This window comes from Macrotis lagotis, chromosome 5, assembly GCF_037893015.1.
Source record: "Macrotis lagotis isolate mMagLag1 chromosome 5, bilby.v1.9.chrom.fasta, whole genome shotgun sequence".
NCBI classification, from domain to species: Eukaryota; Metazoa; Chordata; class Mammalia; order Peramelemorphia; family Peramelidae; genus Macrotis; species Macrotis lagotis.
This window is the reverse complement of record NC_133662.1, coordinates 52,754,850-52,772,775: the sequence shown is the minus strand read 5'-3', so window position 1 is coordinate 52,772,775 and position 17,926 is coordinate 52,754,850.

The window sequence follows — 17,926 nt, the reverse complement described above, 5'->3', positions numbered from 1 at the left end:
ATTGTCAAATTATCTCTTCTAGTCGTGTTTTCCAGGTCACTTGCTTTGCCAATGAGAGTTCACCTTTGCTTCTAGCTTTTCATTCTTTTGGTTATGATTTAGTTTTTCTTGATTTTTCACAAAGTCATCACTTTCTTTTAGGTCCATTCTACATTTGAAGGATTTATTTTCTTCAGAGGTTTGGTATTTCCTTTTCCATCTGTCCAATTCTGTTTTTTAAGGGGGGGGGCGGTCTTCTCTTCATTGGTCTTCTGTAGTGTTTTTTTTCTATTTGACCTAAATTATTTTCAAGAAATTTTTTTTTGATATTTTTCCCCCTTCACCAAACTGCTGACTTGGTTTTTGTGATTTTCATGCATCACTCTCATTTCTCTTCCCAAATTTATATTTTTGAGCTTTTCTATAACCTGAGACCAAATCATAATTTTCTTGGATCCTTTGGCTACAGAATCTTTGACTTTGTTATCTTCTGAGTGTATATTTTAATGTTCTATAGGACCAAAGTAATTTTCTATGATCAGATATTTTTTCTTCATTTGTTTGCTCACTTTCCCAGTTTATGAATTGATTTTAATTCTTTGTTAAGGTGGAGCTCTGCTTCCAGAGTGGTGGAGGCTATCCCAAACTTTTGAGGGTTTTTGAAACTGTTTTCAGGGACATCCCTCCCCAAGGACCTTAATTCCTTCAGGTCTTATAAGAGACTCTGACTATTCTCCTGACTTGAGCTCTTGCCTGTGAATGATCACAAGAACTTCCCACCCCCACCAGCTTCCCTGCAACTGTGAGGATGATCCTTGCTCTGTTACAGCAAAAAAGTGACTTTACCTGAGATGGCAGTCTAGACTGTGATCTGAATCAGAGTATGGTCAAAGCACAGAGTCCTGCCTCAGAGATAGCAAAAAGTCCTTTGTGATCTTCCCTGACCAATTTAGCATCAATAGGGCAAGCACTGTCGAAATGGCTTCTGCATTACTCCCTGCTGGAGTTTTCAAGTCTGCTCCTGACTCTAGGATCAGGTCTGTATTGACACCTGCATTCAACTAGGCTCCAAGATCCTTCTGGTGAGTCAGAGTCTTCATGCTGATTTCCAAGTTGTCCTTGGCAATACTGGACTGAGAGGTCTGGAAACTGCTCCCACTGACTCAGCTACGCCCAGGGATTCAGGAGCCTTGTTGCTTGTTCCTGGATGACTGGAGCTGGTGTGCTCAGGTATGGCCAGTGCAGCCCAGACTGTGTTATGGCCTTTCTAAACCCAGTGTAACTGACCCTTCCCAAGTTGTCTTTGGCTGGAAAAGTATTTCACTCAGTCTTCTGTGGATTCTGCTTCTCTAGAATTTGGTCAGAGTTATTATTTAAAAGTATTTGGAGTGGTCTGGGCGAGAGCTCCCAGGATTTCCTGCCTTCACTCCATCATCTTAACTCTGCCTCTCCTACACTTTCTTTTGGAACCTGGCAAACCCTGAGCTAGTTCTGTCAATGTGAGTGTCAACTATTATCAATATGTACTTCCCTAGAAACAATACTGCAAGGTAAATGATTTCTTCACAGTATTCAAACTTCTTCATTTGCTATAACTTATGGTTTCACATCTGGATGCTGTGATGCTGGCTGATAGAATGCATCTGTATTCTTGGTGTTAACTGTTAGGGAAAAATTAGCACAAACAATAGAGAATGGACCCATACTTTGTTGCATCTTAGCTTCAGAGACTTCACTGAGTACACAATCATCTGCAAAAAGGAAATCATTTCAGTTAGTGTTTTAGATGACTTCGATACTTTGTGCATCCTCAGTGAATGTATTTGATAATATGACCGGAAATATGTTTAAGATCACTGGAGCAAGGACACATCCTTGTTTCACTCCACGAGAGAATAATACACTATGCAGAACCCAAGAAAGCATGCCATTATGAAATCAACATGTAATACTTATGTATTTCTCTTGACTACAAATTTTGATATTATTTTCCATAGACTTTCCTGATTATTCTTATCAAAATCTTTAATCAGATCTACAAATGTTGTACATAGACCTCTGTTCTTTTCCTAGCATTTTTCCTATAGTTACATATTGCCTCTTCCTCAACTCTTTCTAAAACCACACTGACTCTCAAGTAGGTGACCATCTTGCAGGTGAAGAATCAATCTATTAAGCTATCTAATTTTGCCAGCAAGGACAAAGACACAAACACCTCTGGGAGTGCCAAAGTAAAATCCATTGGGGTTTTTTCTTTTATAGAAATGGACAAATAAAGCATCCTTGAATTCCTGGGGGATAAGCTTTTTATGCCATATAACCTAGAAAATTTCAGTCTGCTTTGTAAGAAAAATGAGCATCCTGTTTTGTATATATCAATTAGAATAGAATCATCCCCAGTGCTTTGCCACAGGAAAGGAGCCTAATGGTATTTAAAACTACTTCTTGGAGTGGCTAGGTGGCACAGTGAATAGAGCACTGGCCTTGGAGTCAGGAGTAACTGGGTTCAAATTCTACCACAGACACTTAATAATTACCTAGCTGTGTGGCCTTGGGCAAGTCACTTAACCCCATTGCCTTGCAAAAAAAAAGATTAAAAAAAAAGAAGATTAAAACTACTTCTTGGGGTGGCTAGGTGGCACAGTTAATAGAGCACTGGCCCTGGACTCAGGAGGACCTGACCTCAGCCACTTAATAATTACCTTGCTCTTTGACCTTGGGCAAGTCACTTAACCCCATTGCCTAGCCAAAAAAAACACACCCAAAAATCACTTCTTCACTTGGAACTTCATCTAGGGACAAATTTACTTCAACTTGAAATAACCAGTCAATGGCTTCTATATTGACTGATTACGATCTGTTAAAAATTCCAAGTATCTTTTCAGCTCATCTTTATAGGACCATGTTCATATTTCTCATGAATCAATGTGGCACAAAATCACTGAGTAATTGAGATGTATTGTATGACTTTGATCCATAAATAACCTTCAGGATATCATAAAATCACTTTTCATTGGTATTGTCTGTACAAAGTTGAATTTCATCTGCTTTCTTACTTAGCCAAGAATCCTGCATCACTCTAAGTTTCACTTGTACTTTAATTTTATTGGAATTAAATTCTGCCTTCTTAGATATGGAAAAACTATTCTATTGGTAAGCCCTGTGAATTGTCATTTTTCATTCAGCAGTTTCTGTATTTCCCATCAATTTCATCCACATAAGCAAATATAGTGTGATACATAAAATTTCTAAAAACCACCCTCTCTTTTTGTGTTTCACTGTTACCAAATATGACTGGTTCAACTTTCCTTGAAAGTTAGCAACAAACTGGTCCAAATCAAGGAACCATTCTAATCTGATGACATAAATTCTTATGGCAGTAATTTTGCTTGGGATTGCCACTTCAGTTGATTATGAATATTCAGCTTGGAGAGGATTAATTTGTGATCATTCCATCACTCTGCAACATTCATTGCCTTCATCACTTTCACAGCCCGTCTGCTTTTTCTCCTTACAATCTCATAGTCTATTAGATGTTAATGTTTGTTGTAAGGGTACATCCAGGAAGTTTTGTTGCATTAGGTAAAAGGAAGACAATGTTTGTGAAGAGAAGTTATGAGATGCACTAGTCTTTAGTATAAATGAGCAATGCCATTGATTGCTGTCTCCAACTCCTTTGTTCCTAGGAACTTTACATCATGTCTGGTAGTCTGAACTTATTTTACTATCAAAGTCAGTCAGAATTTTTAAGGTGGTCTACTTTTAGCACATTGATGATAAGGATCCACAGTTCTTCACAAAATTTTTCAGGGTTCATTTTGGTGGGAGCCTAGACTGATGATGGTATTATGGTGTTTTACTGCAAGTGGTAATTCCATTGTCATGAGTCAGTCGTTTACTGTTTTTGGTAGCCATACAAGTTATTTGACTATATTAGATTTGATTGCAAAATTGACCGCAGCTTCACAGCACACCCCTTAACTGCAGTCATTCTAGAAAAAAAAACATGTATCCCACTCCAAATTCATTAAATTGGTCTTCATTTGATAACCTTTTTTTCACTCAGAGCTATTATTTGGATGTGACACATACTGTTTTCTCTAGCAAGAAGAGCTGTTCATCTTTAAGGCCCACTGGATTTTTTACTGTATATTAGTGTGCACACATTCATACACCAAAGGTGGGTAGAATCTTCTTTGAAGAAGTTTTTGCATATTACTCTTTTGTTTCTACTTCACGCAGGGTGGATTTTTGCTTGTGGTAATTGGACAGGGTTGGGTAAAGCAGAAAACTTTTAGGGTAACTTTTCTAGGAAATTCCACACATCAGCTGGAGAGCAATGCAATTCTTTAAAGGCTACTCAGACATCCTGGGGATTGCTGAGTTTCACTACTGCTTCCTGTGGGGAAATGAATCTGTGCCTATAGTTTTCAATGTATCCACACCTGGTGCTTCATTACTTGCCTCTCACTATAGGACTCTGAGATAGGAATGGTAAAATATTGTGGGTGTTGTCTTTTGATTCATGAGTAAGTGGTATTTAAGTGAGACAGAGTTGCACAAAACCCTTGGCCTCACTCTCTGTTCCAAAAACATCAAGCTCCATTGGCAGTACAGAGTCATGACAACTACTGATGACTAGATACAGGAGATGATCTTGGCATCTTTGATGTATAGTCAAGCTTTAAATGCTCCACAGCACCTACTTCAGTTGTCTTCATAGTAGCATATTGTAGCATATTGTTCTAATTTATCCAATTCATTAATGGAAGACTGCATATGTTTCAGGGGAGACATTTCCCCAATCACAGTTAAATTTTTAGATTGCCCTGATTGCTCTCAACATGGTTTATACCTTCTGCCAAAATGATTTACTAAGGTATGGTCCCTGAACAAGCTAGCTTCATAGTCTTTGTTAGGAGGAGGTATATATAACCCTCTGTTAAAGGGCTGCTTCACTTAAGAGTTCATTTTAACATCTTCCATTCTAAAATCATCATATGAGTTCACTATTATATAATCATATATTTGTATATTATCACATTAGTTTTTTATTTTATTGACAAATAGAATAGCAGTGATCATAAGTATCTTTATATTTATTTTTAAATTTTTATAAAATGATGCAATGATATAATAGAATTTTATCCTTGTATTGTACTTTTCATCTTAACCATCTCAAAGGAATGAGAGTTTTCTTCAGGATTATAACACCATCTTTGAAGATAAGTCTTTAAAATAACCAGTGTTCTTATGATTAAAATCCTATTTTAAAAAAGAACACTTCAAAAACAAAATTTTATCTCTGCTGTGCAGAACCATGAAAGTTAGCACTTTTGATGTAATACTGGATAACCACAGGAGGCTAATGACTCGTCTTTCATTTTTTTACCTCCAAAATATAGCTTGTACCTCTGCTTTCATTTCTATGACTGCTAAATAATGTTATGGGTTAGTTCCAGTGAATGAATGCAAAATACATTAGATGCATTGAGAAGAGGGTTAACTCCTTCCAGTCACAGGATGTCTGATGTATCAGAGTTTTAGCACTGAGTAAAAAACAGCAGGTGATCTGAAGTTTTAAAATCGTCCTTTATGTATTCCCAGGGTCTAAATATTTTTACTATCCACATAATGAGCTACACCATAATGCTAATTAGACAGATTTTTAAGCAATGTTTCTTTATGAATCCTGGATTCTTCAATACCCTATCAGTAAATAAATTTTTAAGGGAATCAAAACCTGAATTGCTTGAATGTTCGGATAATATTCTTTAAGTATTAATTATATGTTTTATGTACTAAAAAGTGATAACATTCATTCAAGATTATTGTACTGAAGCCTTTAGTAATTCAGTAGCCAGTCATAGATTCTAGGAAATTTAAAGTAAGTCTTGGTGACAAATGAGCCTATGTATATATTTATTCTGAACTTAAAAAACTAGGAGAAACCTTATAGATCAAGTAATTTTGTCTCATTTTAAAAGAAATTAAATAGACTCAAGGTCATAAAGGAAGGTAATTCATAGGCAAAACTAGAGCACAGATTTCCCAGCTCTTGAAGATGCTCTATCAGGATAAGGATGTACTCCTTCCAACAAGAAAGAATGCAGTCAAATTTTGGGCAAGTAGAGATTGACCATAAAATAATATTATGAGTATCCTCTTTTTTAATGGTGCAAGACTGTTTCTACTCTCTGCTCTTCTTTTTAGTTCTGGTAATTCAGAATAAAACAGAGAGAAGCAATATAACTCAAATTGAGAGGAATAGCCTCTCCTAAGCCCTAGAAAAGAGCTCCCCATGAGAAAGTATGCATTGTATAGAAAATTTGAGACTAATAAAAAATGTATACAGGGGTGGCTAGGTAGTACAGTGGATAGAGCACCAGCCTTGGAGTCAGGAGTAACTGATTTCAAATCTGGTCTCAGACACTTAATAATTACCTTGCTGTGTGGCCTTGGGCAAGCCACTTAACCCCATTTGCCTTGCAAAAACATCAAAAAATTGTTCTACAAAACATAAGAGAATATAATCTTCAAATGAGTCATAGAAAGGAGATAGTAGCAGAAAATAAGCAACAATAATTTACCTTTGCCCATTAAATAATAGCATAGTTTTACCAAAATGTCATTGTTTCACCATATGATGATATGTACTGCAAAATCTGCTAGTATGATTTTTCCATCTGTGGTTACAAATAGTGTTAACTAAAAGGAACAAATTACCTCACTGAAAGGAAGAAATTCTTGCCTTTAGGATGGATGGAACTTGAGTATCAACACAGAATGTACCATTTGGTGTATATTCATATCTATATAAAATATATTATTTTGTCATGTATAAACTTTCTCTTTGGTGGGAGACAGGGAATGAGAATTAAATTTATTAAATATCTTCTATGTTTTAGGTAATATGCTAAATGCTTTAGAAATATTAAAACACTGGCATTCCTTTGTAAATTGGATGTAATCCACTATTCCAAGAATAATGTACATTTTTTTACAATCAGATACTTAATAAATGAGCAAGTATTTCAAAATAACTGTTTTTAACAAACTGATACTCCAACTGTTATCGTTGGGTCATTGCAAAGATTTAAAATGTGCTTCTTCCTTATCTCTGACTTTAAGAACTAAATTTTTTTTCAAAAAAGCAGGTCAAGTACCTCCATAGATAAAAAGTTATTCCTGATATCCTTTCTGCCCAGTACTTTCTTTCCCCATGGAAAAAAAAAAGATAAAAAAACCCAAATCCAAATGGACTATTTAATTTTTTCTCTTTTTATTCTCAGAACCTAGAACAGTTGCAAGAAAATATTGGCATTTAATAATGTCTACTTTTTACAATTTATGTGTGAAGATATATAGATATTCAATAAAGCATATTGTGAGGTAAAATACAAAAAATATTTTTCAGGCATTGTGTTATCATAAACTTTTTTCTTTTCTTTTTTCTATTATTGATTATTCAAATTGTATGTAAAGGCAATTTTCAAAATTAATTTTTGCAAAGTTTTTTCTCTCCCTACTACCAGTCTAGTGAAATAAACAATCTGATTAAGTTATACATGTAAAATTGTGTTACACATATTAGACTGGATGTCACAGAAATATCAGAAAAAAAATGGAGATACAAAAAGAAAGTAAAAGAAAAACAAAGATGCAAAAAAAGGTGAAAATAATATGGTTTGATATACATTTATGTATTTCATAGTTCTTCCCCTGTATCTGGATGACATTTTGCATTGCAAATATTTTAGAATTGTTTTTATTGCTGTTTTTATGAAGAGATTTGAGTTTTATTTTCTTTATATATATATATATATATACACAATTTTTTGCGATTATATATAATAGTAGTTTCTACTAATCATTTTTTGTGTTTTTTTATTTTAAAATTTCCCCCCCACCCTTCCTAGTCTTTCCCCTCCCCCAACAGAAGGCAATCTGATAACCTTTACATGTATCCATGATATGCCTTGCTCAAAATTGAATATGTTAAGAGGAAAAAAAACTTATCTTTGAGGAAGAAATAAAATATAAGAGATAGAAAAATTATATAGAAGATGAGAAAACTATTTTTTAAAATTTGAAGGTAGTAATCTTTCATCTCTTTTCAATCTCCACAGTTCTTTCTCTGGGTATAGATGTCATTCTCTATCAGAAATATCCTAAAATTGTTCCTGATTTTTGCAATAATGGAGTGAGAAAATCCATTAAGCTTGATCATCTCCCCTATGTTGTTACTTGAATGTACAGTATTCTGGGTCTGCTCATCTTACTCAGTATTAATTCATGCAAATTTTTCCAAGCTTTTCTGTACTCTCATCCCTCCTGATTTCTAAGGGAACAATGGTGTTCCATCACATACATATATGTAAATTTGTTTAACCATTTACCAATTGATCATCTTCTGCTCAATTTCCAATTTTTGCCACTACAGAGCTGCCATGAATATTTTTGTACAAGTGATATTTTTACCCTTTTTCATGATCTCTTCAGGATATAGACCCATTATTGCTATATCAAAAGGTGTGCAGGTTTTTATTGCCATTTTGGGCATAATTCAAAATTGCTCTACAGAAAGGTTGTATCAGCTCACAGCTCCACCAACAATTCATTAGTGTCCCAGATTTCCTACATCCCTTCCAATATTCATCATTGTCCTTTCTAGTCATAATGTCCACTCTGAGAAGTGGTATTTCAGAGATCCTTTAATTTGCATTTCTCTAATTAATAATGATTTAGAACAATTTTTAATATAACTTTAGAAAGCTTTGATTTCCTCATCTATAAATTGCCTTTGCATATCCTCTGACCATTTGTCAATTAGGGAATGGCTTGTTTTATTTTTTAATAAATTTGATTTTGTTCTCTAGGTATTTTAGAAATCAGTCCTTTCTCAGAAATACTAATTCTAAAAATTTTTTCCCAGTATATTTCTTTTAATCTCATTTATAGTGCTTTTGTTTGTGGAAAGGCTTTTAAATTGATGTAATCAAAATTATCCAGTTTGTTTTTGGTGATGTTCTCTTTCTCTTACTTCATGATAAACTGATAAACTGCTCCCCTTTGCACAGAGCAGACAGGTAAACTATTCCTTGTTCTCCTTTGCTTATAATATTGTCTTTTATGTCTAAATGCTACACCCATTTTGATCTTATCTTGGTATAGGATTTGAGATGTTAGTCTAATTCAAGTTTCTACCATACTATCTACCAGTTTTCCCAGAAGTTTTAATTGAAGAGTGAGTTCTTATTCCAGAAGCTAGACTATTTGTGTTTATCAAATAGCAAATTACTATAATCATTTCTTGTTGGCCCTTTTGCCTGTTCCTAGTCTATTCCACTGATCCACCATTCTATTTCTAAGTCAGTACCAGCTAGTTTTCATGACTTATACTTTATAATATAGTTTGAAATCTGGTAAGGCTAAGCTGACACTTTGCATTTTTTTTCAAAAATCCCTTGATAAACTTGACTTTTTGTTTCTCTATATGAATTTAGTTATATATAAAGTATATATAAAGTAATTTTTTGGAAGTTTGAATGTTATGTCATTAAATAAGTAGTTTAAGTAGAATTGTTATTTTTTTATTATATTACCTTGGTTTATCCATGAACAGTTGATAATTGCCCAGTTATTTTGATCTGATTTTATTTATGTGAAAAGATTTTGTAATTATTTTCATAGAGTTTCTGACTCTGCCTTGGCAGGTAGACTCCAAAGTATTTCATGCTGTCTGACATTATTTTAAATGGTATTTCACTTTCTAACTCTTGCTGCTATATCTTAATAGTAATATATAGGAATGCTGATGGCTTATGTGGGTTTATTTTATATATTACAACTTTGCTAAATTTGTCAATTGTTTCCAGTACTTTTTTATTATTTTGGGGGAGTTGTCTAGTTATACCATCACATCAACTGCAAAGAGGGAAGGTTTTGTTTCTACCTTCCCAATTCTAATTCCTTCATTTTCTTTTTCCTTCTCTTATTGCTGAATCAAACATTTCTAATACAATATTGAATAGTAGTGGTGATAACAGGCATCCTTGTTTCAGAATCAGTTTTAATTGTTCTTTCTCTAATTTTAGTTAACTTTATTTCTTTGATTTCCTGTTTCTCTATTTTATTTATTTAGAGATATAATATATTCCCTAATAACTGCTTTGATTGCATCCCATAAGTTTTGGTATTTTTTATTGTCATTGTCTAGGATAAAATGATTAATTCTATCTATAAATTGTTGTTTTAAGCGACTCATTATTTAAATGAAGTTATTTAGTTTCCAATTAGTTTTAGACCTGTCTCCACATGACCCAACATTAACATGTGATGCTTATTTCATTATGGTCTGAAAAGGAAGTACTCACTATTTCTGCCTTTCTGCATTTCATTGTGAGATTTTTAATGCCCTAGTACATGGTCAATTTTTGTGTAGGATCCATTTACTGCAAAAAAATATAAATATTTCTATCTCTGTTCTATTTTCTCCATCTTCTCTAGGTTTTCTAACTTTCTATTTAATTCTTTAACCTCCTTTTTGTTTATTTTTTGGTTAGATTTATCTAATTCTGACAGAGGAAGGCTGAGGTCTCCCACTCATAATTTTGCTGCCTATGTCTTCCTTTAACTCATTTAGCTTCTCTTCTAAGATTTTGGGTGCTATATTGTTTGATGAATGCAAATTTAGTATGAAATTGCTTCATTTTTATGGTATTTTTTAGGAGGAAACTCGTTTAATGAGATCTATTTTTGTAGCTACTTTATCTGAGATAAAGAATGCTACCCCTGCCTTTTTCACTTTAGCAAAAGCATAATATATTCAGCTTTTATCTTTACTCTGAATGTGTCCTCTGCTTCAGATGAGTTTCTTATAAGCAGCACATTCTAGGATTTGGGTTTTTAATCCACCCTTCAATCTACATATGTTTTATGGGAGAGTTCATCCCATTCACATTCAAAATTATAATTGTTAACTCTATTGCTCTCCCTGTCATCTTCTCTCTGTTTTTATTTTGCCCCTTATTCACCTTATCCCTATTTCCCCGTATTTTGCATCTAAATGCCACTTCCTTCACTGTTTTTGCCTCTATCTAACCCTACTCCCCTTTATTCCCCTTTCCCTTTGCCCCTTCTTCCTTTCCATTCTTCTCTCAGTTTCTCTTTTCCTATCCCTGTATATTTCCCCTCTTAAAATTTTAAAGGTAAAGCTAAGATGTCTCTAAACTCAGCTGTTTGTGTGTGTGTGTGTGTGTGTGTGTGTGTGTGTTTCTTTGAGTCAAATCTGATGAGAGTAAGATTCAGGTGATTTTTCACCTGATTTTTCACCTCCTCCCTTCTTTCCCTCTTTGGCAGTTGTTCTTTTACACCTCTTCATGTTATGCAATTTATCCCATTCAATACTGCCCCCCCTGCCTTAAGGGAGATATTATTTTTAAATCATTCTATCAGTCACTGAAAAGTTATGTGTGTGTCCATTCCTTTTGGCTAAGTATGTTCTCCCTAATAGAGTTACAGTTTTTTAAGAGTTATGAGAATCTCTTCTCCCTGGTGGGAATATAATCAGTTTCATCTTATTGGAAAACATTTTTTTTTTCCTTTTCCCCATCTGTTACCTTTTCATGTGTTTCTTGAGTCTCCTGTTTGAACTCCCCATTTTCTATTCAGTTCTGATCTTTTCATCAGGATTAAGTTGAATGTCTCATATTTCATTATTTGTCCATCATTTTCCTGGGAAGAGAAAGCTCAGTTTTGCTGAAAGTGAATTCTTGAGTGCATTTCATTGTTCAGAATATCAAATTCCAATCCCTTTCATCCCTTAATGTTGCTACAGCTAAGTCCTGTGTGATCCTTGCTGCTGCTCCTTGTTTTTATAAATTGCTTCTTTCTCACTGCTTGCCGAATTTTATCCTTATCTGATAGTTCTAGAGTTTGGGAAAATATTCTGTGGTATTTTCATTTTCAGATCGCTTTCAGGAGGGGAATTAATGCATTCTTTTTTTTTTGAAATTTTATTTCATTTTATTTTATTTTTTTTAATTTTATTTTTTATTCTCATTTACAGTAATAAAATATTCTTGTTTAAGAGTAAACAAAATACCCCCATCCCCCCATGAATATAGACTTGCTTGAGTGATAAAGTAAAGGGGAGAGAAAAAAATTAAAATAAAAAAATAGTAATAATTGTAGGTATGGCCAGGTGGTATAATGGACCAAGCACCAGCCCTGGAGCCACAAGCACCCGATCCCACATGCAGCCCTGTAGACCCAACAATCACCTAGCCGTGTGACATGCAAGCCACCTGATCCCCACTGCCCTGCAAAATCCAAAAAGAAGGGGAATAAAAGACCTAAAATAAAATAAAATAATAATAATAGTAGAGGTGACTGGGTGGCAGACAGAGCATTGGCCCGTGAGCCAGGAGCACCCGGGTTCAAATTGGGCCTCAGACACCCAAAAACCACTCTGCTAGGTGGCCCCAGGCAGGCCACCCAGCCCCATTTTCCCTGCACCCTCCCCCAAATAATAATAATAATAATAATAATAAATATGCTTCAGTCTTTATTGCAACACCAACAACTCTGTCATGGGTGGATTACATTCTTTATGGTAATTCCATCACAAAAGTTACTTCCATATTTTTCGATGGTTGCCATTGCTGACCGCAACTCCCTCCTTTATGATTTCTCCACTACCATGTACTATATTTTCTCTCTCCATTCACTCCGACTCTGCTGCATGGTAGCTGAGTGGCACAGCAGACAGATCCCTGGTCCTGGGGCCAAGAGGCCTTCAGCCTCCATACCACCCCTTAGGCCCAGAATCTACCTGGCCCCATGGTCCTGCACAGGCCTTCCAATCCCAGACCCGTGCAAGAAGTTAAAAAGAAAATGTGTTATATCTGACCACTCTCCCCCCATGGTCCATCCTCTCTTCCTTTATTCACATCCCCACCCCTTCCCCCTGCTCCCCCCCTCCTTCTTACTCCAGATGTCTATAGCCCTTTGAGTATACATGCTGTTTCCTCTCCTAGCCACCTCTAATGAGAGAAAGGTTTCCCTCATTCCTCCTTGCCTCTCACCTTCCATATCATTGCAATAGCTCATTGTAATAAAGAAAAATCTTATTATATGAAATATCTTGACCTATTCCACCTCTCCTTTTTCCTTTTCCCATTACATTTCACTATTTTTCTATTGACTCCAATTTTACACCATATTTTATCTTCAAATTCAGTTTTCTCCTGTGCTTCAACTATAAAAGGTCCCTCTACCTGCTCTATTAGCTGAGAATGTCCATATGAGTATTATCAGTGTCATTTTTCTATTCAGGAATACATGCAGTTCATCATCATTAAGTCCCTCATGTTTTCCTCACTCCTCCAATCTCCATGCTTCACCTGAGTCCAGTAATCTGAAGATCAGACCTTCTGTTCAGCTCTGGCCATTCCAACAGAAACATTTGAAATTACCCTGGTTCATTGAAAGTCCATCTTTTTCCCTGGAAGAGGACATTCAGCATTGCTGGGTAGTTCATTCTTGGCTGCATTCTAAGCTCTTTTGCCTTCTGGCATATTATATTCCAAGCCCTACCAGCTTCCAATGTAGTTGCTGCTAAGTCCAGTGTGATCCTGACTGCAGCTCCATGATATTTGAACTGTGTCCTTCTGGCTGCTTGTAATATTTTCTATTTGATTTGGGAGTTCTGGAACTTGGCTATATTTTCCTAGGGGTTGGTTTTTTGGGATCTCTTTCTCGGGGGAATCGGTGGATTCTCTTTATTTCTATTTTACCCTCTGCTTCTAGAATATCAGGGCAATTTTCCTGTAGTAATTCTTTGAAAATGATGTCAAGGCTCTTTTCCTGATCATGACTTTCAGGTATTCCAATAATTTTCAAATTATCTTTCCTATGCCTGTTTTCCATATCAGTTGTTTTTTCAATGAGATATTTCACATTTTCTTCTAATTTTTCATTTTTTTGTTTTGAAGTATTGATTCCTGATTTCTGTTAAATTCATCAATCTCCCTGAATTCTATTCTTTGTCTGAAGGATTTGTTCTCCTCAGAGAGTTTTCTTATCTCTTTTTCCATCTGGCCAATTTTGCTTTTTAAAGCATTCTTCCCCTCAATAACTTTTTGAACTGTTTTATCCATTTGACCTAAGCTGGTTTTTAGCATGCTATTTTCTTCAGCCTTTTTTGGGGATTTCCTTGACTAAGCTGCTGACTTCATTTTAATGTTTTTCCTGCATCTCTCTCATTTCTTTTCCCAGTTTTTCTTAAAACTCGCTCATTTGATTTTCAAAGTCTTTTCTGAGCTCTGTCATAGCCTGATCCCAGTTTCTGTTTTTCTGGGAGTCTTTAGATGCAGGAGCTTGTGTTTCCTCATCTTCAGAGTGAGTATATCCATCCTTCTTGGAATCATAGATAATATATTTCTCAATGATTTTCCTCTTTTTTCTCTGCTTGCTCATTTTCCCAGCAGAAGCCTGTTTTGTGGTGCTTCTTGAGCTTTTGGGGCACTCCCACAAGGGTCTCAGTGTGTGAGGCTCTGTACTCCCTCCTGGTCTGTGAATAACCATATACGCTCCCATCTGCCACGGGCCTGAGATGGAGGGGGCCCTGCTGTTCTGTGGGGGGGGGGCCTAGACTACAATCAGTATCTGAATGTGGTCAGAGCCCCAGAGTCCTGTTCCAGGGGCAGAGGACAGAACTCTGCAGTCTCTCTTCACTCCCCTCCCTCTGCTCAATGGGCTCATGCCCTGGAGGCTCTTGCTTACTGGCTCCGTCTGCTTTTGTTCCTAGATCTGGACTTGGCAAAGACCACATGCTAGCTGTGTGCCCTGGGAGCTAGGCTCCACATGCTCATTCTGGCACAGGTCCCCTGCTGTTCCCCCACTTTGGGCCGGGTGCTCCCCGGGGTGTAGCTCAGGTGACTGCCATTCTGCTGTGAGCTGGGGCTCCCAGTGACCTGTGCCTGCCTCCAGGAGGCTGAAGTTCTTTCCTTCTGGCAGGCCACCCCTCTGGTGGGCCACCCTTCGGACCCCGGGGAGCAGAGCCTTTATGCTCTTTTTCATGTTACCTTGAGTAGGAGAACTGCCTCTCTAGGTCCCTTTGTGGGTTCTGTCTCTCAAAAGTTTACTTAACGTCCTTAGCTTATGAGTTTTATCAGAGAGTGCCTAAGACTCGATCCTTTCTTGTTGCCATCTTGGTTCTGCCCCCAACTCTCAATGTATTCTTTTAATAATTATTTTGCCCTCTTGTTCCATGATAGGAAGGTAGTTCTCCTTCATTATATCACGAACTATGGAACCCAAGCTTTTTTTTCTCCTCACAATATTCAGGAAGCTAAAAAATTCTTAAATTTTCTCTCCTGGATCCATTTTCCAGGTCACTTCTTTTGTTCACGAGGTACTTTACATTTTCTCCTTTTTTTTTTTTTCATTTTTTGTCTTTAAGTGATTCTTGTTGTTTCATGGAGTCATTAGCTCCCTTAGATTTCAATTATTTTTTTAGTTTTTGCAAGGCAATGGGGTTAATTGGCTTGCCCAAGGCCACACAACTAGGTTATTATTAAGTGTCTGAGGCCAGATTTGAACTCAGGAACTCCTGACACCAAGGCCAGTGCTCTATCCACTGAACCACCTTAGCTGCCCCTTCAATTTCTTTTTTTAAAGAAAACTTTTCTTCATTTACCTTTTGCAACTCCTTTTCCAATTGTTCAGTCTTATTTCTTGACAGAGTTTTCCATTTGTCCAATTGTGATTTTGAAAGAATTATTTTCTTTTTGTCCTTGTCCAATTGTATTTCCAAAGCATTTGTTTTCTGGTTGCAAGATATGATTTTTATCTTGCAAAGTGTTAATTTGCTCTTGTGATTCTTTTCCCTTTTTGTCCATTTGATTTTTCTACTCCTTCCTGATCTCTTCTATGATGTCTTTCTGGACTGGAGACCAATTCCTGTTCTCCTCTGAAGCTCTATTCCTCTCTGAGATCTCTCAACTGGCCTTTCATCATTTTCCTAGTGTCTTGTGTTGGAGGAGGGGCTGGTTCACGAATCTTTGGTTTTGAAATTTTTAGAGCCTGTACTCACTCGATTTAGGAACTACAAGTGGGAGGGCCAGTAGGGGATTCCAGAAACTTTAATTGTGGTGTCCATGACCTTGACTAGTGGCCCTCTCACTAGGACTGGGGGTGATATGGGAGCAGCAGAATCGGTCTTATACTTGAAAAATGTGGGCCAGGTCCTTGGGTTATATACTTAATCTACTTAATCTTCAGTCATCAGGGGTGGGGAATTTTTGCTCATACCTGAGCCTGGCTGGAGGTGGGGGGGCTGTTACTATATTTATTCAGGAAATAGTCACTTTCTCCCACAGGAATGGAAGGGGAGGGGACTCATGTAGAAATAGGAGGACTTCATTGAAAACACAGGGGCTTGTGATTCTGGTCTTCTAGACCAGCCAAAGTGAGTGGATCAATATCTAACCACCATACTGGAGCTCTCTTGCCCATTGTGAATAAAGCCAAAGCTTTGACAATTATTCTTATGTTATTCCCCAGGTTACCTCACTTTGCCTTCCCTACACAGGTTCTCTGCTCTCTGTCTGCCGCTTTCCTATGCTCCACTCTGAGAGACCTTGCTGGATAATGTTTTCCTATTGTTTTCTCTGGGTTCTGTGGATCCACATTCTGTTAAGAGCTTGATTCATTGTAGTTCTGAGGGAAAGCCAGGAGAGCTTAAGACAGTTCCTGGCTTCTCTCTTCCATCTTGCCTGGAAGTCTGATTTGAGTTTTTATAATGATTGATATTGGCACAGTATTTCTACTAAGGTGTACAAGGTGCTCACTTCATTCAAAATTAGTTCATGTGAGTATTTCCAGTTTTTTTTAGAAATCTGCTTGTACATTAATTTTTATAGAGCAGTAATAATGCATTATTTTCATATAATACATCTTGTTCATTCATTTCCCCAATTGATGAGCATCCCTTTAGTTTCCAATTATTTGCCCCCACAGAAGAATTATTATGAATAGTTTTGCATGTGGGTCTTTATCATTTTTTGAGATGTCTTTGGGATATATTTTTAGTAGGCATGTGCACAGTTTTATTGTCTTTTGGAACTAATTCCAAATTGTTCTCCAGATTGTTTGGATCAATTCACAGCTTCAACAATAGTGCAATAATGTCCTAGTGTTGGAGGCTGCTCGAGTGAGTTTGGAGTGAGAGATCAGTTATGGTCAGAAAACCTAAACTCTGGTGACCCTTGAGCTGAAAGTTTCCATGGAACCCTAATTTGATAACACAACTAATCAAATACGTGGCCTCATTTGTTAATAAGCCTTGTTCCCAAACTTCTTGACCAGAGTTACATCCTGTTGGGTTAAATCCTGCCCAAAACAAACTTACATTATAGGTTTTTTGCTGCATGCTAATTTTGTAGTTTTCTTCTATAAGAGCTGTTTGATGTTTTCAATAAACTGGCTCTACCAATTGTCCTTCTGGTATTCCCCACCTGGGTATTTGCATGTTTCTTTTTCTCTCCTGTGCGGAATGGACCCTGTGGTGGACAAGGGTACTCAATATCCCAACTTTCTCACACCCTTAAAATATTTATCACTGACTTTTGACTTTTTCTTTCTTATTAACCATCATGGGAAGTATGAGATTATACCATGAAGTTGTTTTAATTTTTCTAATTAATAGTGACAGACATTTTTTACATAACTTCAGAAGTTTGATTTTTTTATCTGAAAGCAGTCTATTTTATTCTTGGAACACTTCCCAATTGTGAAATAGTATGTATTTTTATAAATTACATTCAGTTGTCTAAATGTTTTAGAAATGAAACTTTTATCAGAAATACTTGCTCTAAGGGCGGCTAGGTGGCAAAGTGGATAAAGCACTGGCCTTGGAGTCAGGAGTACCTGTGTTCAAATC